This window comes from Giraffa tippelskirchi, chromosome 3, assembly GCF_054371585.1.
Source record: "Giraffa tippelskirchi isolate mGirTip1 chromosome 3, T2T-mGirTip1v1.2.pri, whole genome shotgun sequence".
In the NCBI taxonomy this organism is placed as follows: Eukaryota; Metazoa; Chordata; class Mammalia; order Artiodactyla; family Giraffidae; genus Giraffa; species Giraffa tippelskirchi.
Window position 1 is genome coordinate 87119962 of NC_137277.1, and position 27829 is coordinate 87147790.

General features: G+C 39.3%; 2 pseudogenes; both read left to right on the forward strand.

Moving 5' to 3' along the window:
• Positions 1-13894: 13894 nt before the first annotated feature.
• On the forward strand, positions 13895-26379 carry LOC145540450 (structural maintenance of chromosomes protein 6-like; annotated as a pseudogene).
• Positions 20850-21420, forward strand: LOC145542497 (eukaryotic translation initiation factor 3 subunit M pseudogene; annotated as a pseudogene).
• Positions 26380-27829: the final 1450 nt, after the last annotated feature.

Sequence of the window (27829 nt, forward strand, 5' to 3'; positions counted from 1 at the left end):
TATAGTCTTCTCTCTCACTGATGCATTTTTTAAAGGGTGTTCACAGATGGAGTATCTCAGAAACATATTTCCAGAATTTTGGCTCACAGATGTCAAGATTTTATTAAAGAATGAAGGGATCGTACTTGTCCAAAACAAAACTCTGACAGTAGACCAGACAGGTTTTTTTTAATTGGCCAAATATTTGACTAAATAAATTTTATCTACAAATAGCTTAGGTAGACCTCACTGAATCATGGAAAGCCTTGATTACAATTTCTGGAAGCAGGTAAAGCTCTATTTTAGAGAGAAAAACCAAATGGTGTAAATCCAAATTTTACTTTTGTTCCAGAATAATTTAGTATGGCTTCAGTCATTTATATATTGCTCCAAGTCTTGATCCTTGAAATTCCAGTCAACATGAAGCATTTTGGAATGAGGGAACATACACTGTTCCAGGACTGCAATCTGCTGTGTAATCAGAAAATTTACATGGGTCAAAAGCTTTTGCTCATCTGTGACAGGATGGTTTCAGACTAGATCAGAATTCTTAACCTGATGTCTATGGATAAAATCTGAATGGGAGAAAAATTGTACCTTTATTTTCATTCATTTCTAAGTGAAATTCAGCAATTTATTTCATTATGAATGCAGACAGCAAGCTCCACTAGCATTCACAGTGACTGTGATTTTGTCTCCCATCCCATGGAGAGCTGTTGCAGGTATCTCAGCTCATCATTTGTGCTCAGAACTCTTAGAATAACAACAGTTATTAAACCCGTGGCTAGATCTTATAATGCATTAATAATGAAGCACCTATAGTGTTTGTTATGAGTATCCTGTTGTTGTTTAGTCGATAAGTCGTGTCCTACTCTTTTGTGACCCACCAGTCTCCTCTGTCCATGGGATTTCCCAGGCAAGAATGCTGTAGTGGGTTGCCATTTCCTTCTCCAGGGGATCTTCCCAACCCGGGGATCAAACTTACATCTCCTGCATTGGCAGGTGGGTTCTTTACCACTGAGCCACTTGGGAAGCCCATGAGTACCCTATTGCCTCTCTATATATACGTTTCTCCCCTACTTGGGCTGTTCTCTTTCCCAGTAGCTACATTTTGTACAAGAACGCCTAGTACTCAGACCTGCCTACTACTGTTAAGGTGCCAGATGAAGACCTGATTTTTTTTTTCAACCCCCTTTCAATATGGAATGAGTACAGGTCTCTTTCATGCAAAATATTGATGGCTGATGATCATACTAACCATGAAAATTATTAATTCTATGATCACTTAGTATGTGCCAGACACTTATAATTTTTACAACAGCTCTATTTTATAGATGGGAAAACTGAGCAACACAGAATGTAAGCTACCTGCACAAGTGTCCACAGTGTGGAAGGAGAGGCTTGGGTTTCAAACTCAAGTGATCTGATGCTACAGCCCTCACTCAGAGACACTGTGCTAAACTGCCATAATTTGTTTAACAAATTCCCCATTTGTTGATATTAACATTTATGTTGCTTATAGTTTTTCACTACTAGAAAATGAATGAATGTCTTTATACATAAATAATTTTATACATTTCTGGTTGTTTCTTTAGGGCAAATTTCTAAAAGTTAAACTGCTAGGTTAATTTAAAAAAAACAAATTGCTAACTTACTTCATAAAAGATTATACTAATTTGATCAGAACTATATGATCATGCATTTGCCTATGAGGCTTCCCGTGTGGCTCAGCAGTAAAGAATCCACCTGCAATGTAGGAGATGCAGGAGACTCGAGTTCCATCCCTGAATTGGAAAGATGCCCTGGAGAAGGAAATGGCAACCCAGGCCAGTATTCTTGCCTGGGAAATCCCATGGACAGAGGAACCTGGCAAACTACAGTCCATGGGGTCGCAAAGAGTTGGATGTGACTGACTGACTAACACTTTGCCTTGACTTTAGTCTGTAAAAATACTGAATCACTAGGTTGTACACCTGAAATTAATATGACAATGAACACTTGAAACTAATGATTTTGTAAATCAACTATACTTCAATTTAAATATACATGTACAGAAAACATGCATACATGAATGGGGGAGAAAAAGAATGTTAGTTCTTCACTGAGTATGAGAAGACTGAGATTCTGCAACATCTGACAATGTTTTAGTGTGGTGAGACCTACTGGATTATCTGGGTTACTTTAAGTCATCATCAGCATTCTCAGCTCTTTCTGAGTACCTCCTGGTTTGAGCAGGGAAACTCCGTTCCTCTATCTTGTCCTTGAGATTCTCAAGCTCCTTTCTTCTGATTGCAATCCTGGATTGAAGAAAACAGGAAAAACAATTTCCTGCTAAGCACATTTCTGTTCTCAATTTCCTTATATGTTGTAACTTTTTAGCACACATATGATTTTGAGAATCATATGTGTCTCTTGAGAGTCCCTTGGACTGCAAGGAGATCAAACCAGTCAATTCTAAAGGAAATTAACCCTGAATATTCACTGAAAGGACTGATGCTGAAACTGAAGCTCCAATACTTTGGCCACCTGATGGGAAGACACGGCTCATTGGAAAAGACCCTGATGCTGGGAAAGATCGAGGGCAGGAGGAGAAGGGGGTGACAGAGGACAAGATGGTTGAATGACATCACTGACTCAATGGACATGAATTAGAGCAAATTCCGGGATATGGTTAAGGACAGGGAAGCCTGGTGTGCTTCAGTCCATGGGGTTGCAAAGAGTCCGACACAACTGAGTGAACGACAAAAAATCATTACTATTACTCATACTACCTAAAATTACACTTTGCCACAGCACCTCAAATTTGCACATCATAAAGATCTATTTTCCATATGCTTCAGAAATCACTGGGGTGAGGGTTACTTACCTGTTTTTTGAGGTTCTTTCCCCTTGTTAGACCCTACATCCAATTAGTGGGTCTATTCTACCCCCTTAGAAATCCATTCATTTCTCTCCATTTCACTGTTACTGTAGTTCCAGTCACCTTCATATCAAGCCTAGATCAGCAAACAACCATCCAAATGGTTTTCTTGTTTCCATCTCTTCCACGCAGTGCATTTCTCACATTTCGTCAAAAGATAATCCAAAAATGCCCACCTCAGCACATTCCCCTGATTAAAAGTCTTCCAGTGGCTCCAGGTTTGGCGGTTTGGCATGACATGCAAGGCCTTTCTGACACAGCCCCTACTTATCCATTCCCCCAGTCTCACCTCTCTCCACTCTCCTCCAGGAATCTCAGCTGCCATCATCCTAAATAATTTGGTGCCCCTCAAATGCCGTTCTCTCCCTTACTTTCTGATCTTACCTTTGCATGCACTGCTGCTGCAGACTAGGATTTGGTGGCCACATGACCCCCTCTTCTGCATGATGACTCAGTCCAGCCTAGGAAGTTGCAAATCAGAAAAAGCCATTCATATTGACTCAGGAATCTTTTGCAAATATAATCATGTTTGTTGACACTCTAAAGTTATACAGTTCTCAGGCCTATATTAAAATAATCAAGGAAAAAACTGAGATGAATTGTCAGATTTTTTTTGGTCAAAAAAATCAATTTGACAAATAAAAAAGATTATAAGAATGATGAAATAATATTGAAGAGAATAAAAGGAATGAGAAGCATGATAAAAATAGTGCTAAGAGAAAAGAGTCCTTTAATCTCAGATCAGATTCCTTGCTTTATATGCATGGTGCTCACCCCAAACTCAGAAACAAAGAAATAACATTTCAGCTTCTCACAGGTTTGGGTTTATATTATGTTTATGATGGAAACTTGGGATAATTAAGTAGATTAAGATTTCAAAACCAGGTATCTGCAGAAGAATGGACATACATATATATATATTTTTTAAATCACTCTGCTCCTGGGTGGTTGCATAATATATATTGAGCTGACATTTCTGAGTTTGATTTGTTGGTCATATTTTGCTCAGTTAACTGCATCCTACGTATTTTCAGATTCATAGAGGGGAAATATAAATCTAGAAAAAGTCACTTCTTCACAATATGATGATTATTTTAATTAAAAATCTTTCTGTACACGTGGCTGTGGAGCCTGGTGGTAGAGGACAAAGCCTTAGCTGTCAGGAGGGATCCTGAGTAGCAAAATCTCTCTGTGTAGATTAGTTTCCAGGCCCCAGAAGACTCCTGTCTGAGCTCTATGGAGAGCATGGAGTGTGGAGATACAAAGTGAACAAGACCTGTCTTCCCAGGGCACTTAGCAGCTACCTGAACAACTCAGTTCTGAGGGCAGGTTTGGTGCAGTCCGGACTCCAGGCATCAGTATCAGCCCAGTGGAAGACTGCAGTACCCCACAGGGCTGCTGCTAAAGTATTTGGTGAGAGATAAACTGCCTGGGAACCCCTAGAATTTGGGGAGTAGGTAATTTAAAGGGGCTTCCCAGGTGGCGCTAGTGGTGAAGAATCCGGCTGCCAGTGCAAGAGACACAAAAGACGCAGGTTCAATGCCTGGGTCAGGAAGATCCCCTGGAGGAGGGCATGGCAACACACTCCAGTATTCTTGCCTGGAAAATTCCGTAGACAGAGGTGCCTGGTGGGCTATCGCCCATGGGGCCGCAAAGAGTAGGACACGACTGAGCGACTGAGCACGCAGGCACGCACACAACCTCTGCATGAAATGGGCTCCAGGCAACAAAATTGAGCTGTTACTCAAAAGTAGATTGAGAAGGCCAGTAGTGGCTATAAATACTATAAGGAAGACTCTTTAAGTTATTTGGTATAAACCTACTCCTTCTTTATTTTTCAGTTTTCCCCCTTTATTTTGAACACATAGAATTGGAACTCCTAATAAAGATAAAATTATGTGCAAATGACTTTAAAAATTGAAGTATAGTTGATTTACAATATTGTGTTAATTTCTGCTGTACAGCAGTGGTTCAGTTATACACATACACACACACATATACATTCTTATTCATAATCTTCCATTATGGTTTATCACAGAATATTGAATTTAGTTTCCTGTGATATATAATAGGATCTTGTTGTTTATCCATTCTATATGTGATAGTTTGCTTCTGCTTGCATGCTCAGTTGCTTCAGTCACGTCCAACTCTTTGCAACACTAATAGCTGTAGCCCACCAGGCTCCTCTGTCCATGGATTCTCCAGACAAGAATATTGGAGTGGGTTGCCATGCCCTCTTCCAGGGTATCTTCCCCCACCCAGGGATCATGTCTCACGTCTCCTGCATTGGCAGGCAGGTTCTTTACCCCTAGGATCACCTGGGAAGCCCTTTTCTCCACTATCATGGGGCAAAAGCACCTCCTGCATGTGGAAAGAAGAGATGGCCAGTGTCCTAGGTCCTTGTGACTCAAAATGTGGTCCTTGGATCAGCTTGTTAGAAATGTAGAACTTCAGGCTCCAATGCAATCTTCCTGAATCATAATCTGCATTTTAATAAGCTTCTCAGGTGATTAGCAAGCAATTTAAGTTTGAGAAGCGCTACCTGAGGAGAAAAGCACCACTTCCAGGAGTTTAACACCTCATAATCACAACCTTATGACCACAGTCTGGTCAGCTGTGACCCTCCCAGATGCTCATCTAGTACCAAGTACAGGGGTCTGTGTTTCTTCAAGGATCTGTATCTCAAATCAGTGAGATTTTTGGAAGGCTACAGTTATCCTGATAGGCTTCCTCTAAGAAGCCTCTGTATAACTGTTGTATAAATACTATCAGTTCATTCAGTTTCTCAGTCGTGTCCAACTCTTTGCGACCCCATGGACAGCAGCACACCAGGCCTCCCTGTCCATCACCAGCTCCCGGAGTTGACTCAAACTCATGTCCATTGAGTCAGTGATGCCATCCAACCATCTCATCCTCTGTCATCCCCTTCTCCTCCCGCCTTCAATATTTCCCAGCATCAGGGTCTTTTCCAATGAGTCAGTTCTTCGCATCATGGTGGCCAAAGTATTGGAGTTTCAGCTTCAACATCAGTCCTTCCAATGAATATTCAGGACTGATCTCCTTTAGGATTGACTGGTTGGATCTTCTTGCAGTCCAAGGGACTCTCAAGAGTCTTCTCCAACACCACAGTTCAAAAGCATCAATTCTTTGGCACTCAGCTTTCTTTATAGTCCAACTCTCACATCCATATATGACTACTGGAAAAATCATAGCTTTGACTAGACAGACCTTTGCTGGCAAAGTAATGTCTCTGCTTTTTAATATGCTGTCTAGGTTGGTCATAACTTTTCTTCCAAGGAGTTAAGTGTCTTTTAATCTCATAGGTTAATTTCATGGTTAATTAATTACACAAATACTATGGCTTTAAAAAAAATTGATTTATATTGGAAAACAGGGTGAGATTTGGGGTTCCTCGTTTATCACCAGAGAATCACCAGAGAAATGTCAAGGTTCTTGATGAAAATATATGCAGGGGACAATGACCAACACACAGAAGGTACAGTGGCATTTTTCAATAGGCTGATTATGACCTGACAATTCAAAGCAGAAATCTGGTATGCTGAGCTGCTGCTGCTGCTGCTGCTGTTAAGCCTCTTCAGTCGTGTCTGACTCTGTGCGACCCCAAAGATGGCAGCCCACCAGGCTCCCCCATCCCTGGGATTCTCCAGGCAAGAACACTGGAGTGGGTTGCCATTTCCTTCTCCAATGCATGAAAGTGAAAAGTGAAAGTGAAAGTGAAGTCGTGTCCGACTCTTTGCGACCCCATGGACTGCAACCCACCAGGCTCCTCCGTCCATGGGATTTTCCAGGCAAGAGCACCGGAGTGGGGTGCCACTGCCTTCTCCAGTATGCTGAGCTAGATGGTATGAAAGTTTCTTTTTCCCTAAATTAGCCAAAGTATGTTTTGAGTGCTGTGTTTCCACAGTCATTCAATCAAAACAACCTTTCTATAGAAATATTTAGAGATTCTCTCTCTGTATGTCTCTATCTGTATCTACCTATCTCTAGCTATTTATCTACCTATCTATCCATCTATAATAGAGATGCCAGACACTATGTTAGGTGCTGAGAATATAATTAGGCAAAAACTGACAAGATCTCTGCCCTCATCGAACTCACAGTCCTCTCCAAGTACTAAACTTGAATCCTGGACCTGAAATCACTTCAGATTTGAGGAAAGGTAGACCCAGTGCCTGCTTATAGCAGCAGGGAGATGGAGCCACAGGGTGAAAATGTAAAAGGAAGATACTTCAGGAAGAATCATTTCCTCAAGAACTGATATTTTACTGAGATTTTAACATCTGAAACCTCTATTCCTAGAAAACTCAGCCTAGTCGTTGTCTGGGTATCTGTCTAACCAGTCAGCAACTTCTAGGGGAGGAGGTAAAGAGGAAGGTTGAGAGAGGAATTTTAAAAATAAGAGATTTCTGTGTTGCCTATAAAAGGCTAAGACATTGGCTATACAAGAAAAAAAAATTTGTTCAGTGTTCTAAAAGTATATTATGTGCCAAGACCTTAGGACCACATCGGTGAACCAAAAAGAAAAGAAAAAAAAAAAAGTACCAGTGCTCTCTTAAAGTTTACGTTCTAATTGATGGCGATTGGAGGAATATAGGTTTCTCCTAAAGAGTGAAATATGTTAATGTCTATGTTCCTGCCAAATACCTCAGGATTGAAGCCCTGAGTTAGAGCTGCAAGGCTGTCCCAAGCAGACAATGTCATATTTAAAGAGACTGTGTTGGTGTCCTGCTCCCCTCTGGCAGGGCACAAGACAGCACCCTCCATGTGGGCACAGAGCAGAGGCTAGAGAGTGAGGAATCTGGGTCATGCCCCTAGTAAGCTACATAATGGGATTGGGACAAGGCTTGTGAACCCAAGTGGTAAGACAGGTAGGATCATTATTATATAAACCTGGGTGACTTTTTTTGTTGTTGCTTTCTTTCCACAGTTTTAATTTTTAAATTGCACAAGTAATATTTTTGTTTATTTTGGAGGAAAAAGTCTGGGAAGACAGACTGATTCCATTGCAACAACAGTTCTTCATCCTGTGAAACCAAAGCTGGTCACCGACTCATCTCTCTTCCCCTTTAAGTTTCCTGAGCCACAGTTAGACTCAGTCCTTTGTGGCCCTAAACTCAAGAAGACACACATCAAGCTCTCTTAGCCCTTCTAACTAGCCTTGAAATGAAGGGAGAGTTTCCTTCTGCCTCTCCCTGGGAAAGGAGAGAGCAAGTTTTGCCCAGCTCTGTCCAAAGAAAGCTTCCTCATAAAATGGTCTGTCTTCACTTCCACAATTTTTGTACAGCTTCCTTGTGGGTTTTTGAGCTACATAACATGTCCTAGGTCACCTACTTAGATGTCTCTGGCACCACACTTTAGATTTTTCACATCTACTATTTTATGGAGCTGGTATTCACTTTCCACAGCTGCTGCAAAGAATCACCACAGTCTTAGCAGCTTAACCAACACAAATTTATTATATTGCTCTTCTGTGAGAAAGAAGGCTGATATTGGTCTTGCTGGCCTAAAATTAAAGGGTCACATTTCTTTCTGGAGATTTTAGGGGAGGATTCCCTCTGTCTTGTTTGTTGAACCCAGGGTAGGCAGGGTGCAAGCTAGAAAGCTGGAAGAAGATGCGAGGAGCCATAGGAACTGCCAACATGTTTATTCTCTCCTGGCTGGCACAGCAGCAAGGCAGCAGCAGCAGACAGGCTGTATTCTCTAGCGGTTGACCCAGTGGACACAGCTGTAACTCCACACCACTCAGTGTGACTGGACTCGACTACAAGAGCTTTTCAGGTGATGCTTACATAGGTTATTGCACATGCACGGTGCTATAAATGATTTCAGCTGATACATAACCATGTATCTACAAAACATGGGGCGAGAGCAAGAGGCCGCGGGGGCGAGAGAGCCATCTTGGCTACTTTGCTCTTTCCCTACACCCTTCCTGCTGTTTCTAGCTTCTACCCAGATTCTAGCTTCCTCAGATTCCTTGGCTATGGCGCCCTCCTCCATCTTCAAAGCAAGCAAAGTCATATGTCTCTCTGTGCTTTTCTTCCACTACCACATTTCTTTCTCTGACCTTCTTCTTCTGCCTCTCTCTTCTACTTTTAAGTACCCTTAAATCTCCTATCTGGATAATTGAGAATAATCTCCCAGTTTTAAGGTAGCTTTGTTATCAACTTTAACTCTATTCAGTTCAGTTCAGTCGCTCAGTCATGACCGACTCTTTGCAACCCCATGGACTGCAGCACGCCAGGCCTCCCTGTCCATTGGCAACCTCAATTCTCCTTTGCCATGTAAGGTAACATATTCACAGGTTCTGAATGTTGGGATGTGAACATTTGTGGGAGGTTGTTAGTCAGCCTACCATAGTGTTTCAGTCAAAACTTTGTATTTATACAACCAGATACAATAATAATTGTGTGGTGAACATAGCTTTATGGACATAAATATTCTTTTACATCTTTTGTAATATATTGTGTTCTAGTGAGTAAGGAGTTGGGCTTCCCTGGTGGCTCAGTGGTAAAGAATACACCTGCTAATGCAGGGGACACAGATTCAATTCCTGGTTGGGAAAACTCCCCTGAACAGGGGAATGGCAACCCCATTCAGTATTCCTGCCTGGAAAATCCCATGGACAGTGGAACCTGGTGGGCTACAGTCTATAGGCTCACAAAAAAGTCAGATATGACTTGGCAACTAAACAACAACATATTGGTATACCATAAATGTTTAACAATTTCTGTATTGTTGGACAGTTAAGTCATATTCTATTGTTTATCATAAATAATACTGCAGTGAACATCTCTATTTAATTTTGGCACACATTCTCTGGTGACTTTTGTATTGTTTCTAGTAAGCTGCTCTTACATTTCCCAGGACCCCTTTCCCTGTATGGTTTTGAGTTAATAAGAGCCATAAAACAATTTTTTTTTTTGCATGAGATTTAGATGGTAGAAATGAAACAGCAGTCATACATATACCTGGAAGACTGATGTAGGGTCAGACACTGTCGCAGCTCAAGCATATTGTCGTGGCTCTGCTAGTTCATCTTGCTAGAAGGGCCAGCGGTCTGTGGCAACTCCAGTCAGTTCTTCACGGGACAGTACCTGGGCCTAACCGATCCAGCTCCCACCAGATCTCCTCTTTCAACTTCTCCATGTACCGACCCTGGTGCACGTGTGCCCTGTGGAAACATGTACTAGATCTTCTAGGAGTCTTCCTCATCACTGAAGTAGGATGTTTGGAAGTTGTGAGAGGCAAATGCAAGTTCTACTTCTGTTCTTTCAGTGGTAGCTCATCCTGCGGGTTCCAGTTTGTCCTCACTCTCTCCCACTTGACGTGCGTCTTCCCTTTCTAACTGCTGCCCTGCTGACTGTAGGCCTGGCACTGGATGAAGAGCCACAGTCTTACACAAACTGCAAAACCAGTACCCACAACTGTGGAAAGTCTAATCTCTACACAGATCTCTCTCTATCACTCATAAGTGGTTCTACTTCTCTGATCAAACCCTAATTGATACTCATTCATAACTATTTTTTTTGGATAAATTCCTAGAAATCTGGGAGGAGATAGTACATTCCCTAAATATTTCTTTTTTGATCATGTGTTTTATTTAGTGAAATCTTTTTTGGAAAAGTTCTAGCTTGTTTCTATTCTACTAGGAAGACTCAAAGCAAGGTATTTTTGTCCACAATTGCACCAGAACTTTAATGGGAAAGCATTGGACCCCTGCGCCACAGTGCGCATGGCAGTAGCAAGAATCTAGAGGAGATGAAATTCAAAAGGTGGTGGTCAGACTCACTTGCTGAATCACGCTTTGATAGCACTCCAAGGTGACAAAAACTTTAAGATTCTCTTTTCTGTTAGAGACATGAATATTTCCTTTATGGTCTGTCTTCTTAGGCTGGAGTCCTGTCTCTGAATTCTTACTATTGGTAGACTTTGCTTGCTCCAACTTACTCCATATAGCTATTTGGACAACCATTTACCTATTGTTCCTGCATTCCCACCATCTGTGTTTGACTCACCTGCTGGGACGTACCATTGACATACATGGAATCATCTAGGTTTGTGCAGCACATGATCTGTACAACTATATTCATGAGTTTTAAGTCACCCCAGGTTGTATCTTCCTGTTGCTGACTTGATCTTTCTATTGTTTGTGGCCATAGCTTTTGGATACAATGAACTGTCTGCTGGCTGGACATTCATCCATGGCTATCATGAGTTAGGTCCATTCCCTCAGTGTCTTCCCCAGCCAGGAAGGCAGATTAACTCTAGGAACCAGTAACTATAAAATCAGCACAACCCAGACCACTGTGAGTTAGGCCACTCCAGGTCCAACTGTGTTCCAAGCTATGACAAACTTAGCTCCTAGAAACTCCTCCAAATCCATGTCTTAGGTAATAAATTTCTATTTGAGCTGTGTCAAGATGATTATGTAAGTCTAAAGTGCTAAAACAAGATTCTAGTAACCTGCCTCCCCTTCAATGACATTATAAAGGCTTTCCTTGCTTATGTACAGAATCATAAAAGCCATTGGTTTGAGGACTTTGATTTGGCTGGTGATCTCCACTATAACAACAATTTCTGGCAAAGATATTTCAATTGTACCTACCAACTATGAAATGAGTTAAGTATTTATTTTTCATGTTTCTCATGTTTGCACTGACTCACATCTCCCCATATCTTTCTTTGGGGGAATAGTCTTTATTTGGGGACAGTTAGGTACTGAGGATTTTTTTAATTTGCATGATTCACCCAAGCTAAACTCATGGGAAAGTGTTTTATGGAAATGTATAATGATCTGGAAGTCCAGCCTTAGCTCTCTAGTTTGACACGGACATTAAAACTGAGAAGAGGGTTTACCTGGTGGCTCAGTGGCTGGACAGGTGGCTCCTGTCAATTCAGGAGACGTGGATTCAATCCCTGACTTGGTAAGATACTACATGGCGGGGAGCAACTAAGCCCATGTGCCACAACTATTGAGGTTGTGCTTTAGAGCCCAGAAGCTGCAACCACTGAGCCCAGGTGCTGCAACGACTGAAGCTGTATGCCCTAGAACTTGTGCTCAGCAACAAGAGAAGCCACTTCAATGAGAAGCCCGTGCACTGCAGCTGGAGAGTAGTCCTACTCACCACAGCTAGACAAAGAGCCTGTGCAGCAAAAAGGACCCAGTACAGCCAAAAAATAAATAAATTATAAAACTAAAAACTGAGAAGTATAACTCCATATACTTTGCCCTTAAATAGTTTTCCAAGATTAAACTTAGAACACTATACATTGATTCTAGAGTGGTATGATTTGGGGAGCAAGGATATTTGCCATCAACCTTAAAATTGGGGAGGAAGCCTTTTAAGTGATGCTTCTCTATAAGTGCTAGAATGACTATTTTACTTGTTCAGCATGTTCTCCTTATTGCTAAAATCCAGCTCCAAAGACTGAGGGGATATTTTCTTTGGATGGTTTCCATCACTGGCATCTTTAATACATCAAAAGTGAAACTTAGAACAGAATGATAATTCTATTGATGTGTTGGAAGCAGATTTAATCAGAATGTTTTGTGCACTTGAGCTGCCTTTATCCGTGGGGGCAAGGCACAGTTTTCCTGTGTCTCACTTTTTATTTAGGATAAAGTAGGGGTTTAAGCCAGATATTCTTTCTAATTCCTCCAATCTTAAAATAACTTAATCTTTAAAAATGGTATTCATCTGTGGCCCAAATGTTAAAAATGTCTGTTAGTGTTTTCAAGGGCAAGTGCTAAACAGTAAATAGGTTGCAAAATCAGTAACTTTAACTATCAGATTTTCTAACATTGTGTTAAGGCTATAGGTTTAGTTTGGATATATCCTATAGGATAACAGTCAAATACTTGTCCAGTCTAATTAAACATAATTTAGTCAATGGCTCAAACATAAAAAGTGTAAGAATATATTCTGCTGGTAAAATATACATAAATTATCTAATCCCCAAAGACATTAAAAGTCTTTGAAGTAATATGAGAGTGTGATTTGTTTTACTTTGAAAATATTCTGCATTTGATATGCCAGTGTCCTGAATCAGAAAACCTGAATGACATGAAAAATCATTTTTCCTTGTTTGCTTCCAAAGAAATCTACTACTATAATTTTAAAACAAGAACAGAGTTCAGTTTCAATTAACAATGTATTAAGTTAATGATTAGCCTTACCAGGTGGCACAGTGGGAAAGAATCTGCCTGCAAATACAGGAGACAAAAAAGACATGGGTTTGATCCCTGGGTTTGGGAAGATCCTATGGAGTAGGAAATGGCAACCCATTCCAGTATTCTTGCCTGGAAAATCCCAGGGACAGAGGAGCCTGGCGGGCTACAGTACATGGGGTTGGAAAGAGTTGGATATGACCAAGTATATGCACACATGCACATTAATGATTAGTGTTTATGTTCTTAAGATTAAGCTATTTTAAAGTTTATGAATCCTAAAGAAGCTGGGCTAATTTTCTATAAGAAAAATGTCATTGGAAAGTGCTATTAGTTTAAAGTGCAGAGGAAATAAGATAATGTAATCTGTTGCTCATTTTAGCTGTGTACCATGACATCTAATCTACTAATATTAAAGATCTTCAGGCTTGTATACTTACTTAAATTAATTTACAATAAATGATTCACAAATTAATTGAGTAGATTAAAATTTTGGCAGCAATAAATCTTTATAAAGTTTGGTTCTTGATAGAGAAAGAAAAACAAGACAGTCTTACATATTTAAAGAATAACATATGGGATAGTTGAAAACCAGTTTAGCTTAATATTCCATGCGTACTTACAAAGTTCTAGTTTTTCTCCAAACCCCATAGAATCTTTTTAATGAGTCTGGTAAAATATCTAAATTGCAACACTGCATCTATACTTTGTCGAAAAATTTTGTAGTATGTTTCCTTTAAGTTGCATAAAGCAAATATTCTATGAACATTTCATTGTTTATAAACAGTATTCTTTTGAATAGAAACATGGCAGTAAAGCATGAAGACCTTGCAAACTTTGGGATTCTTAAAAACCACCAGGAAAACAAGGTAAAGACCAAGATTATAATAGGGCTTCTCTGGTGGCTCAGATGGTAAAGAATCCACCTGCAATGCAGAAGCCCTGGATTCAATCCCTGGGTCGGGAAGATTCCCTGAAGGAGGGCATGGCAACCCACTCCAGTATGCTTGCCTGGAGAATCCCCGTGGACAGAGGAGCCTGGTGGGTTATAGTCCTTGGGGTCACAAAGAGTCAGATACAACTGAGCAACTAAGCACAGCACAGCACAGAACAAGATCATAATAGTTTCAGGAAAAGGAAATACAAATTTCTCTCAGATGTATAAAAGGCATTGTCTTACCTTAGTAAAAGATACAAATTGAAATTATGAGATATTATTTTCAACAGACAGATAAGTATAAATGCATTTGCAGAGAATGTGAAAATATAGGCATGCTCCTACAGTTCTGGAGTTTAAATGGATACAAACTCTATGCTAGGAGTTGGGGGAGGGCATATGATCTAGTAGTTCAATCTCTAGGAGTTTATAATACAGATATACTGAGGTGTGAAACGACACTGCAATATTGTAATGGCAAATAATTGGATAGAATTTAAAGGCCCATCTTTGGGGATCAGTTAAATAAATTTCATATAATAGATCCTTACACAGCCTTTTAAACGAATGAAAATGCTTTATATGTATGGATCTGGAACAATATGCAAACATATTATTAAGGACTTCCGAATGGTGTTATGACCGATTAGGTGCACAGAGGCCCCCTTCTGCTAAGGAACAACTAGACCTTGGATAGGACCCAACTCTTTGAGGCATTGTTGGTCTCTCAAGAGATCGGGGAGGTCTCTGAAGACCCTCTCATTCCAAAAGTCAAAATAAAACTAGAGTTGTTCTGAGGTAAATGATGATAGTAGTAACACTGTTATCAGGATACTGAGGCTTTGGTCAGTAGAAGACTGAAAAGAACGAATTGAGCCAAGACCCTGAAGTGATCCCAGAATGATGATTTCTTTGGCTACCCAAAAATAAGTTCCAGGTAGATTAAAATCTAAATAAGAAAGACAGAACTATAATGCTCTTAGAAGAATGGAGGAGAGTATATCATAGCCCCCAAATAATAAAGAATTTATAAAAGACAATGCAAACAATTGCAAGTACAAAATAAAGATTGATAAATTTAACCACATTAAGATTAAGAACTTTTGTTCCTCAAAAGACTGTATTTTTATTTATTGTTAGGTATTATTAGAATAAAAAAAGAAAGGTCATGAGAAGGTATTTGCAGTATGTATAATCAGCAAAGCCTAGTGAGCATTACTATTACAAACTGATAGCAGAAACAGTCAAATAGAAAAATGAGTAAGACTTTATTTAACAGGTACTATACAAAAGCGATATCCAAATGATCAATAAACATTCTCCTTAGTAATTAGGGAAGTACACATTAAAACTACAATGGGCTACACACCTATCAGATTGGAAAAAAGTTTAAAGTCTGACAATATTAAGTGTTGGAGAGAAAACTGGGACAACAGGAGCATCCAAACAATGCTGGTGAGATGTAAATTGGTATCATCTTTCTGAAAATATCATGTGGCATCCAATGAAGTTGAACATATTTGTACCCCTGGCCCGACAATTTAAATTCAAGATCTATACCTTAGAGAAATACATGCAGATGTGCATCTGAATATATGTATAAGAATGTTCACAGGCGTATTGTTATTAATTGGCCCGAACTGGAAATAACCCCAAAGTCCACCAATAGCAGAATGGATAAATAAAATTTTGATACAACTGAATATTATACAGTAACAAATATCAACTAAAATGCAGGCAAAAGGAATAAGCTGGAGATACATAAACATATCTTATACACCTAATGTTGAGTTAAAAAAAGAATCAGGATACAAAACAGTGCATACAATTTGATTATATACTTTTAAAAAGAGGCAAAAGTAAGTCCTTTTGTTTAAAAATGCACACAGAGGTAGTAAGGTAGTACATTTATAAAGAAAAGCGGGGAAATTACTATAAGTCATTGGATAATGGTTACATTCTGGGGGATAGATAGAACTGTGATCAGAAAGGCACACACATGTGGGCTTCTCGAGTGTTGATAATATTCTATTTCTTGACCTGGAGGATGGGTTATGTGGTTGTTTTGCGGTTATTTTTTGAATTATGTTTTTTTTCCCCCACAATGCATATTATACTTCACAGTTTAATATTTCAAAAAAGAAACTAAAGGAAATCACCACTAAGATAAACAAGCCACAAAAAACTACCAGGAATGAACTTGAACTTTTCAAGTATACATGGAAAATTAAAGCAAAACTGACCAAATGCTGGACCACAACGCAAGTCTCAACAAATTTCAAAGTGAAATAATACTGAACATATTCTCTGACCACAGTGGAATTAAGCTAGAAATAAAATTATCAGTAGAAAACTCACACATTTGTAAATTAAGAAACACATCTCTAAATAGTCCATTGTTCAAATATTACTCAGCCATTAAAAAGAATACATTTGAATCAGTTCTACTGAGATGGATGAAACTGGAGCCCATTATACAGAGTGAAGTAAGCCAGAAAGAAAAACACCAATACAGTATACTAACGCATATATATGGAATTTGAAAGATGGTAACGATAACCCTATATGCGAGACAGAATAAGAGACACAGATGCATAGAACAGTCTTATGGACTCTGAGGGAGAAGGTGAGGGTGGGACGTTCTGAGAGAATAGCATTGAAACATGTATATTATCATTTGTGAAACAGAACACCATTCCAGGTTCGATGCATGAGACAAATGCTCAGGGCTGGGGCAATGGGATGACCCAGAGGGATGAAATGGGGAGGGATGAGGGAGGGGGGTCCAGGAAGGGGAATACATGTAAACCCATGGCTGATTCACATCAATGTATGGCAAAAACCACTACAATATTGTAAAGTAATTAGCCCCCAACTAAAATAAATAAATTAAAAAATAAAAATAAATAAATAGTCCATTGTTCAAACAAAAAATTATTAAGGATGCTAGAAAATGTTTTAAACTGAGTAACACTGAAAATACCACCTGTCACAAGTTGTGAGATGCAGTAAAAGCCATGTTGAGAGGGATATTTACAGCATATAAAATGCACATATTAGGAAAGAAGGAAGATGGAAAAACTTATGATCTAAAAATCTCTCATGAGATTAGAAAAACAGCAGAGGCAGGTGCAGAGCACCGTGTAGCAGGCACGTGGTTCCTCGTGGGCCAGAGGTGGCCAGGCAAGGCCCAGACGTCCTCAGGGTGGCCTTCACGTCTGATTGCACCACGACAGTCCCTCCGATTGGCTCCTTGAGGATACTTTGACTTGTCTGAGACTTGATGGCCTAGAGAGAGGAAGAAAATTTCTTCTCTCTTAAAAATGCTAAAAGACTGAGACAAGAGTTGGAGGATTTACATAAAGTGAGGAAGATGAAGGTACAGTTTCTCTCACTAATGACACTTCTACTTTGCAGCAGAAATTAGGATAATTGAGAGTATTCAGCTAAGAAGTTTCAAGTGTAGTTTGATACTTAGACCCTTTAAATTTGGTTCTAATATCAACTTTATTGTTGGCAACAATGGAACTCAGCAGCTATCTCAATAACGTTAAGAAACAGTGGAGGTGATGTCAAATGTGTTCGGCGACTCTAGCTGTGCAACATCCCAGCAGCATGGACAGAGAGTCAGTCTTACAAACTAAAAAGTGAAACACGAACCGTGACTTCTACTAGGAAAGAAGAGCTGATTGTAGTTCTTGATCGTTTCAGCATACAGGTGGATAATCTTGTTTCAGTTTAACACAAGAGATGAGCAACCAGTTATAGCTGTCTAAATTGAGGGAAACAGATAAAAATTCTCCATGAGAGCAACCCAACTTGAGCAGATGAAGGAAGGTTATTTATACATTATGGAAACAAAAGAAAGAACAAGGAGTACATAGATCAAGGAAGAGTAATTTATTGAACTAGACCACCAGTATTTAGAGAAAGAAGAATGTTTTTCAAAGTACTGCTGGTTTAAGTACATTGAAGGCTAATTTAAGATACTTGAAACATGAAATGGCTTGGGCAGTAGTCAATGAAACAGAAAAACAGTGGAATGCTATGAGAGATAATATAAAAGTTAGAGAAGATCCTGCTGCTAGACTTGACAGGAAAATGAAGAACAACAGGTCAAACTTAATGAAGCAGAAAAAAGGATACAAGGATATTCAAGATAAAACAGAAAAGATTAGTGAAGAGACAAGTACATGAACACCAGAATGTATGGTATTGAAAGCAGATAGATGTTACTCCTAAGAAAAGAGCTTATAATGAAACTGAAGTTTTATACAACCATTCCCTATAACAAATCCAAATCCGTATAGAACATTAAAGAAAGATGATGAGGAGCTTTTCAAAAGAATTGAAGAACTGAAAAAAAAGGTACAATCAATCTTTGGAACTTGAGCTGAAAAGCAAAAAAATTACCTTGGTTAAAAAAGAGTGTAACCTAGTCATACTGAGTCAAATAAATCAGACAGAGAAAGACAAATATCGTATGACATCACTTATATAAGGAATCTGAAAAAATGATACAAGTGAACTCATTTATAAAACAGAAATAGAGTCACAGATGTAGAAAACATATTTATGGTTATTGGGGGAAATGGAGGAAGGATAAACTGGGAGATCAAGGTCAACATATATACACTGCTATATATAAAATAAATAATTAATAAGGACCTATTGCACAACACAGGGAATTCTTCTCAAAACCCCAAAATGACTTATATGGGAAAAGAATCTTAAAAAAAAAGTGGATATAGAAGCTAACACAGCATTTCAAATCAACTATATTTGAATAAAAATTATATATATAAGAAAAGAGTGTACAGGCCTTATAGGTTCAAAGAAGTTCAGTCAATCAAGGGATTGAACAGTTTCAGCAAGCCAAAGGAAACATACCAGAATTTAGGGAGAAGAATGAGATGTGAAGTATATACTGAACTATATAATCAGAGGCAACTGAAAGAAAGTAATAACGGTTGACTAAAAGGATTTGGCCCTCATGTTCCAACCCTTCTTGAAGCCAGAGATGATGCTTATTGATGTGAACATTTTACCTGTAAACCTGTAGGCTCTTCAGGCTCTTTCATTCATCTTTGGGACACTGAGCTTGCTCTGGCTATTGAATATTGCTTAAAAGGACTTCTGCAAGCCTATTGTTGCCATAATCATGCTGATGAAAGAATGCTTCAGGCACAGATGAAAAGGTTTTATTCACTAGGGACCTCACAGCCACAGATAATAGTTTCTGAGTTTTGGAATAAGACGTATGGTGTTAGATAGAGCTGCTTATCATCCAGTTTCCAACAGTTCTGATAGCTTTAGAAATAGAAAATGTAGTTGTTACAAATAGCCTAACTGACATGAGAGACATAGAGACAGTGCTACTAATCAAAAATAATTGTGTAGCTAGTGCAGTAATGCAGTCCCAAAACGACCCAAGAACTGTAGTTTTTACTGCTGATGGTGATCAAGTCTTTGTGGGATGTTATTATTTACCTGAAAATAAGACTTGAGTTTCTAAGCAGAAATGTGGATTTATTTCAAACTGACTTGGAGGAGAAGATTGAAAATACATAAGCCCAGATAACAAATTTTCAGCAACATTTGTCTATTCTTGAAGAGTATATTAAACACAATGAAAGTTTTCTTAGAAGTTGCCAACTATGTTATAAAATGTTAAGATGACATTAAGAAAAACTATTTCTAAAATGTGGGAACTTGAAAAATGTAAAAGAATCCTAGTCTGTAGATGTTGAGACCTTGGAAGATGAGGTTCAAGAAAATAAAATGAAAATTGTTGAGAAAAATATGGAACAACAAAAGAAAGCATGGAGCCTCTTAAAAGTCTGAAATAAGAAGCAGAAAACAAGTGTGTTGTAATTAAACTGAAAATTAATCAGTAGCAGATCCACTTAAAGATGAATTAAACCTTGCTGATTCTGAAGTGGCTAACCAAAAACAACAGAAATGGCATTGTGAAACAAAACAAAAAGAATGTTTGGATACTTTAAATATTTTTAAAGGTTTTTTTTCAATGTGGGTTATTTTGAAAGTCTTTATTGAATTTGTTACAATATTGCTTCTGTTTTACATTTTGGTTTTTTGGCCTCAAGGTATGTGAGATTTTTAGCTCCCTGGCCAGGAATTGATCCCACATCCCTTGCACTGGAAAACAAAGTCAACCACTGGACTGCCAGGGAAGTCCCCTGGATACTTTAAATAAAAATAAGTGTAAACTAGATAAGAAAGAAAAAGAACTAGAGGAGAAAATGTCACAAAAAAGAAAATAAATCTGCCCAGAGAAAATAGAAGAAAACAAGTTTAGCGGTCATCGTGGTTAGCGAGCAGAACGTCCAGGGTGAGCGGGCCCTCACCGTGAGTGTCCCTGAGTTCATCAACATCAGCGTGGAAGATCAGGTTGCTGAGCTTCGTGCTTATCTGAAATATAAAGGAGCTGAAATTTCAGAAGAAAACTCTGAAGGTGGACTTCATGTAGGTTTAGCTCAAATTATTGAAGCCTGTGATGTATGTCTGAAGGAAGATGATAAAGTCCTTGAAAGTGTGATGGATGCCGCAGTATCCCTCCTGTTGATCCTGGAACCAGATGCTAAGCAATCTTCCATGGGATGGATAAGAATACTCTTGTAAGATATACAGCCTCACTAAAGTGGCAGCCTCTTGTGGGGCCATCCAGTATATTCCAACTGAGCTGGATCAAGTTAGAAAATGGATTTCTGATGGGAACCTCATCACTTAAAAAAAACACACCCTTTAAAGGCTACTTTATAAGGCACTTGTGGATTGTAAGAAAAATTATGCCGTATCAAAAGTTATGGTGGAATTGTTAGGCAGTTACATGGAAGACAATGCTTCCCAGGCTCGAGCTGATGCCCACAGGTGTATTGTGCAAGCATTGAAAGATCCAAATGCATTCCTTTCTGATCATCTTCTTACTTTAAAACAAGTCAAGTTTTTGGAAGGCGAGCTTATACATGATCTTTTAACCATTTTTGTGAGTGCTAAATTGGCATCATATGTCGTTTCATCAGCATAATAAAAAAATTCATTGATTCAGTTGGCCTACTATATGAACAGAATATGGCAAAAATGAGACTACTTACTTTTATGGGAATGGTAGTGGAAAATAAAGAAATTTCTTTTGACACAATGCAACAAGAACTTCAAATTGGAGCTGATGATGTTGAAGCATTTGTTATCGATGTGGTAAGAACTAAAATGGTCTATTGTAAAATTGATCAAACCCAGAGAAAAGTAGTTGTCAGTCATAGCACACATCGGACATTTGGAAAAACAACAATGGCAAAAACTCTATTACACAATGCCTGGAAACAAAACTTGAACAAAATGAAAAAAAGCCTTTTGAGTCTTTCTGACACCTGAATTTTCACTCTGTATAATTTTGTTCTTTTTGGAAAATCTAAATCATAGTAAAACAGCCTGAAATCTGAAAAAAAAAAAGTTTAGACAAAGAAATGAATAGATTAAGACAAAAGATACAGGGTGAACATGCTAGTTTTGGAGATCAAGAGGAAATAATGAGGCAGTACTGAGAAGCATGAGAAACATATCTTGATCTAGGTAATAATTAAGGGCTTTTAAAAGGCTTATTAAATTACTAGAAGAAACAAGAACTCATAGATACAAAGCACATCAATGATTTAGAAGGTCTTTGCAATACTCCAGAAAGAATGAAGGGATGAAGCCAAAGCAAAAACAATACCCAATTGTGGATGTGACTGGTGATAGAAGCAAGGTCCAATGCTGTAAAGAGCAATATTGCAGAGGAACCTGGAATGGTAGGTCCATGAATCAAGGAAAATTGGAAATGGTCAAACAGGAGATGGCAAGAGTGAATGTCGACATTCTAGGAATCAGCAAACTAAAATGGACTGGAATGGGTGAATTTAACACAGATGATCATTATATCTACTACTGTGGGCAGGAATCCCTTAGAAGAAATGGAGTAGCCATCATGGTCAACAAAAGAGTCCGAAATGCAGTACTTGGATGAAATCTCAAAAACGACAGAATGATCTCTGTCGTTTCCAAGGCAAACCATTCAATATCATGGTAATCCAAGCCTATGCCCCAACCAGTAATGCTGAAGAAGCTGAAGTTGAATGGTTCTATGAAGACCTACAAGACCTTTTAGAACTAACACCCCAAAAAGATGTCCTTTTCATTATAGGGGACTGGAATGCAAAAGTAGGAAGTCAAGAAACAACTGGCGTAACAGGCAAATTTGGCCATGGAGTACAGAATGAAACAGGGCAAAGGCTAATAGAGTTTTGCCAAGAGAACGCACTGGTCATAGAAAACACCCTCTTCCAACAACACAAGAGCAGACTCTACACTTGGACATCACCAGATGTCAACACTGAAATCAGATTGATTATATTCTTTGCAGCCAAAGATGGAGGAGCTCTATACAGTCAGCAAAAACAAGACTGTGGCTTAGATCATGAACTCCTTATTGCCAAATTCAGACTTAAATTAAAGAAAGTAGGGAAAACCACTAGACCATTCAGGTATGACCTAAACCAAATCCCTTATGGTTATACAGTGGAAGTGAGAAATAGATTTAAGGGACTAGATCTGATAGACAGAGTGCCTGATTAACTATGGATGGAGGTTCGTGACGTTGTACAGGAGACAGGGATCAAGACCATCCCCATGGAAAAGAAATGCAAAAAAGCAAAATGGCTGTCTGAGGAGGCCTTACAAATAGCTGTGAAAAGAAGAGAAGCCAAAAACAAAGGAGAAAAGGAAAGATATACCCATTTGAATGTAGAGTTCCAAAGAACAGCAAGGAGAGATAAGAAAGCCTTCCTCAGCGATCAATGCAAAGAAATAGAGGAAAACAACAGAATGGGAAAGACTAGAGATATCTTCAAGAAAATTAGAGATACCATGGGAACATTTCATGCAAAGGTGGGGTCAATAAAGGACAGAAATGGTAGGGACTTAACAGAAGCAGAGGATATTAAGAAGAGGTGGCAAGAATACACAGAACTGTGCAAAAAAGACCTTCATGACCCAGATAATCACCATGGTGTGATCACTCACCTAGAGCCAGACATCCTAGAATGTGAAGTCAAATGGGCCTTAGAAAGCATCACTACGAACAAAGCTAGTGGAGGTGATGGAATTCCAGTTGAGCTATTTCAAATCCTAAATCTGATGCTGTGAAAGTGCTGCACTCAATATGTCAGCAAATTTGGAAAACTCAGCAGTGGCCACAGGACTGGAAAAGGTCAGTTTTCATCCCAATCCCAAAGAAAGTCAATGCCAAAGAATGCTCAAACTACTGCACAATTGCACTCATCTCATATGCTAGTAAAGTAATGCTCAAAATTCTCCAAGCCAGGCTTCAGCAATACGTGAACCGTGAACTTCCAGATGTTCAAGCTGGTTTTAGAAAAGGCAGAGGAACCAGAGATCAAATTGCCAATATCTGCTGGATCATCGAAAAAGCAAGAGAGTTCCAGAAAAACATGTATTTCTGTTTTACTGACTATGCCAAAGCCTTTGACTGTGTGGATCACAATAAACTGTGGAAAATTCTGAAAGAGATGGGAATACCATACCACCTGACCTGCCTCTTGAGAAACCTGTATGCAGATCAGGAAGCAACAGTTAGAACTGGACATGGAACAACAGACTGGTTCCAAATAGGAAAAGGACTACGTCAAGGCTGTATATTGTCACCCTGATTATTTAACTTATATGCAGAGTACATCAGGAGAAACGCGGCACTGGAAGAAGCACAAGCTAGAATCAAGATTGCGGGAGAAATATCAGTAACCTCAGGTATGCAGATGACACCACCTTAATGGCAGAAAGTGAAGAGGAACTAGAAAGCCTCTTGATGAAAGTGAGAGAGGGGAGTGAAAAAGTTGGCTTAAAGCTCAATGTTCAGAAAGCTAAGATCATGGCATCTGGTCCCATCACTTCATGGCAAATAGATGGGGAAACAGTGGAGACAGTGTCAGACTTTATTTTTTCGGGCTCCAGAATCACTGCAGATGGTTATTGCAGCCATGAAATTACAAGACGCTTACTCCTTGGAAGGAAAGTTATGACCAACCTAGACAGCATATTGAAAACCAGAGACATTACTTTGCCAACAAAGGTCCATCTAGTCAGGGCTATGGTTTTTCCAGTAGTCATGTATGGATGTGAGATTTGGACTGTGAAGAAAGCTGAGTGCTGAAGAATTGATGCTTTTGAACTGTGGTGTTGGAGAAGACTCTTGAGAGTCCCTTGGACTGCAAGGAGATCCAACCAGTCCATCCTAAAGGAGATCAGTCATGGGTGTTCACTGGAAGGACTGATGCTGAAGCTGAAACTCCAATACTTTGGCCACCTCATGCGAAGAGTTGACTCACTGGAAAAGACCCTGATGCTGGGAAGGATTGAGGGCAGGAGGAGAAGGGGATGACAGAGGATGAGATGGCTGGATGGCATCACCGACTCGATGGACATGAGTTTGGGTAAACTCCGGGAGTTGGTGATGGACAGGGAGGCCTGGCGTGCTGCAATTCATGGGGTCGCAAAGAGTCAGACACGACTGAGCGACTGAACTGAACTGAACTGCAATACAAATTGTACTTTGTATTGAACTTATCTCAGCCAGCCTGTTTACGGAAAAATGAATTTTGTCCACAAGAATGACACTGTTACTATATCAGTTCCTCCTGGGGAGAGAAACAAAGCTCCTTTCAATAACAAGAAGGCCTTATCCAGAGGTGAATGTTTTTGTTTTTGTTTTTCCCATGGCTTGTTTCATTCTTTCCCTGTGGTCCATTGCTGAATCTCCTTTCAGATGGCTGGCCGAGTCTGATGTTCTAAATGATACGGTTAACCAAAGAACATAATGAATATGATACTCAAGACAGCAGATTCCCACTGTTTCAATTTATCTTGCTTACCCCTCAAAAAGCACAAGCTCACGTCTGTCAGGTAAACTGATGAGAATTCTTTGAATGTCTGATCCTGAAAGAGGATAAATCACATTGCCTTTCTCACCTGTGACTCAATGGGAACAAGACAAAAGTTGATTTGTAACTTAGATGCCATGTCTTCATGTTGAAAGATTTGCAAAGGGAAAAAAATTCAGGACTATTTGATGAAATAAAATTAAACCAAAGATATTCTAAAATAAAATCTCTTTTATGCATCTGACCAGAATAAAATATATAAATAAGCCTAGAAAACCAACTACAATCAGTAAATTAAAATTACTTTACAAAAATCAACTTCATAGTACTGGTTTTAAACTCTTTTTTTTGACTGCCTATTTTAAGTTTTCTTTTCATAAGTAAAATTTTGTACATACGTTCAGGTACATATCTGTTTAGTTTGGTTTCATTTCTATGGTATTTTGTAAGAATTAAAAGTTTGAGCACCTGGAAACAAATTAAAAAAAGGAGGAAAGAAAAATAGCGGAAATAAAACCCAAAGAAAGTGGAAGGAGGATAAAATAAAGATAAAAGCAGAAATTCATGCAATAAAAACATACATTTGATGGAAAAAATCAACACAGCTAAAAGATGTGTGCTGTGTGGTAAATCGCTTCAGTTGTGTCCAACTCTTTGCAACCCTATGGACTGTAACCCCACAAGGCTCCTCTGTCCATGGGATTCTCCAGGCAACAATACTGGAGTGGGTTGCCATGACCTCCTCCAGGGAATCTTCCTGACCCAAGGATAGAACCTGCACCTCTTATGTCTCCTGCATTGGCAGGCTGGTTCTTTACCACTAATGCCACCTGGGAAGCCCCAGCTAAAAGATAGTTCTTTGAAAAAAGCTAATGACCATGGCATTCCACTCCAGTACTCTTGCCTGGAAAATTCCATGGACGGGGGAGCCTGGTAGGCTGCAGTCCATGGGGTCGCTAAGAGTCGGATAAGACTGAGCAACTTCACTTTCACTTTTCACTTTCATGCATTGGAGAAGGAAATGGCAACCCACTCCAGTGTTCTTGCCTGGAGAATCCCAAGGACAGGGGAGCCTGGTGGGCTGCCATCTATGGGGTCGCACAGAGTCGGACACGACTGAAGCGACTTAGCAGCAGCAGCAGCAGCAATGACCATAATAAACTTCTTATGCGAGTGAACAGGAAAAAACAGAAAACTCTCATCTTACCACAGCTTGGATCAGCTGCGAACTGAACTTTTTGATGCTTTACCTGTGCTTACCATTATTACAAATCTTTTAGATATTAAAAAACCTCAAAAGGATATTATGAGACTTTATAACTTTGAAAAATTAGATGAAAGGAACAAATTTCTAGCAAGACCCAGTTCTCCAAAATTGATAGAAGAAGAAATCAGGTAATTCAATAACTCAAATTGCATCTGCAATTTAAAACCTTCTCAATGAAAGGAAGGATTTGCTCTGTTATTAGTATTTTGTCTTTGTCATTGGTCACCTTTTCCTTCTTTACATGTCTAATAGTCTTTTATTATATGACAGACTTTGTATATAAAAGAAGGCTTCAGCTGATACCTTCCTTAGGCAGATAGATTGAAGAATAGATCACCTCAATCCAATCAGTGATTGAATTGATTCAGAGCTTTTAACTGAGAATTTGTATAATCTCTGTTTCCTCAGCCCTGTAGCTCTGTCCTTCAGATGTTTGAATTTAGCTCTTTGGTATCCAACCCCATTGTTAGAGACTAAATTGTGCCTCCCTCGCCCCACCTGACCAACCCCTACAAATTCTTATGCTGAAGTCCTAAACCTCAGTCATCAGCATGTGACAGCATTTGGAGAAAGGGTCTTCAAAGAGGTTAAAATGAGTTCATCAGGGTGAGCCCTAATGCAACGTGATGGATGTCCTTATAAGAAGAGATTAGGACACAGACACACACACAAAAAGAAGACTGTGTGAAGACACAAGGAGACCACCATCCATAAGCCAAAGAAATAGACATTATAAAAAACTAAACCTGCTAACACTTTGATCTTGGACATCTAGCTTCCAGAATTGCAAGAAAATAAACTTTTCTAGACTACCCAGTCTGTGGTAGTCTGTTATGGCAGCACTTAGCAATCTTACTGAGCTTCCCCAATGGCTCAGCAGGAGACACAGGAGACAAGGGTTCTTTCCTGGGTCAGGAAGATCCCCTGAAGAAAGAAATGGCACCCCACTTCGGTATTCTTGCCTGGGAAATCCCATGGAGAGCAGAGCCTTGTGGCCTACAGTCCAAAGGGTTGCAAAGAGTCAGACACGATTGATGACTAAGCATAGCAAGCTACACATCCATGGACATAAACCTGAGGGAGAGCCTAGTTGTGAATCTGTGAAAGCCTCTAGTAGGATTTTTTCCCCTAGTAGGATTTTTCCCCCTAAGCACCACAAGACAATGGAGATGAAAATCTGCCTTTCTGACCAGGGCCCAGCCTCACATCACCCTCAGGAAATGTCTCACAGGGAAAATTACCCTTGCATTTGGGCTTTTCCAGTTTCTAATTGGTCACACCAGCTCTGTGTGACAGTCAAAAATTCTGCTGGCTTCTTTTTCTTCTAGTACAGTCTCCCTGCCTAAATCAAGCCCACCAGAGAAAAAAATAAGACAATCACTAGTTCACCTAGGATGGGTTCTTATTGTTGCGGAATTTTAGTTTACCCATTCCTCTTTGCTCCTCAACTCTCTGATAGCTTTACAAATATAAATGCGGAATTTTAGTTTACCCATTCCTCTTTGCTCCTCAACTCTCTGATAGCTTTACAAATATAAATTTGCAATTTATCCATTTTATTTTTTACTTGTTGCAACAAAAA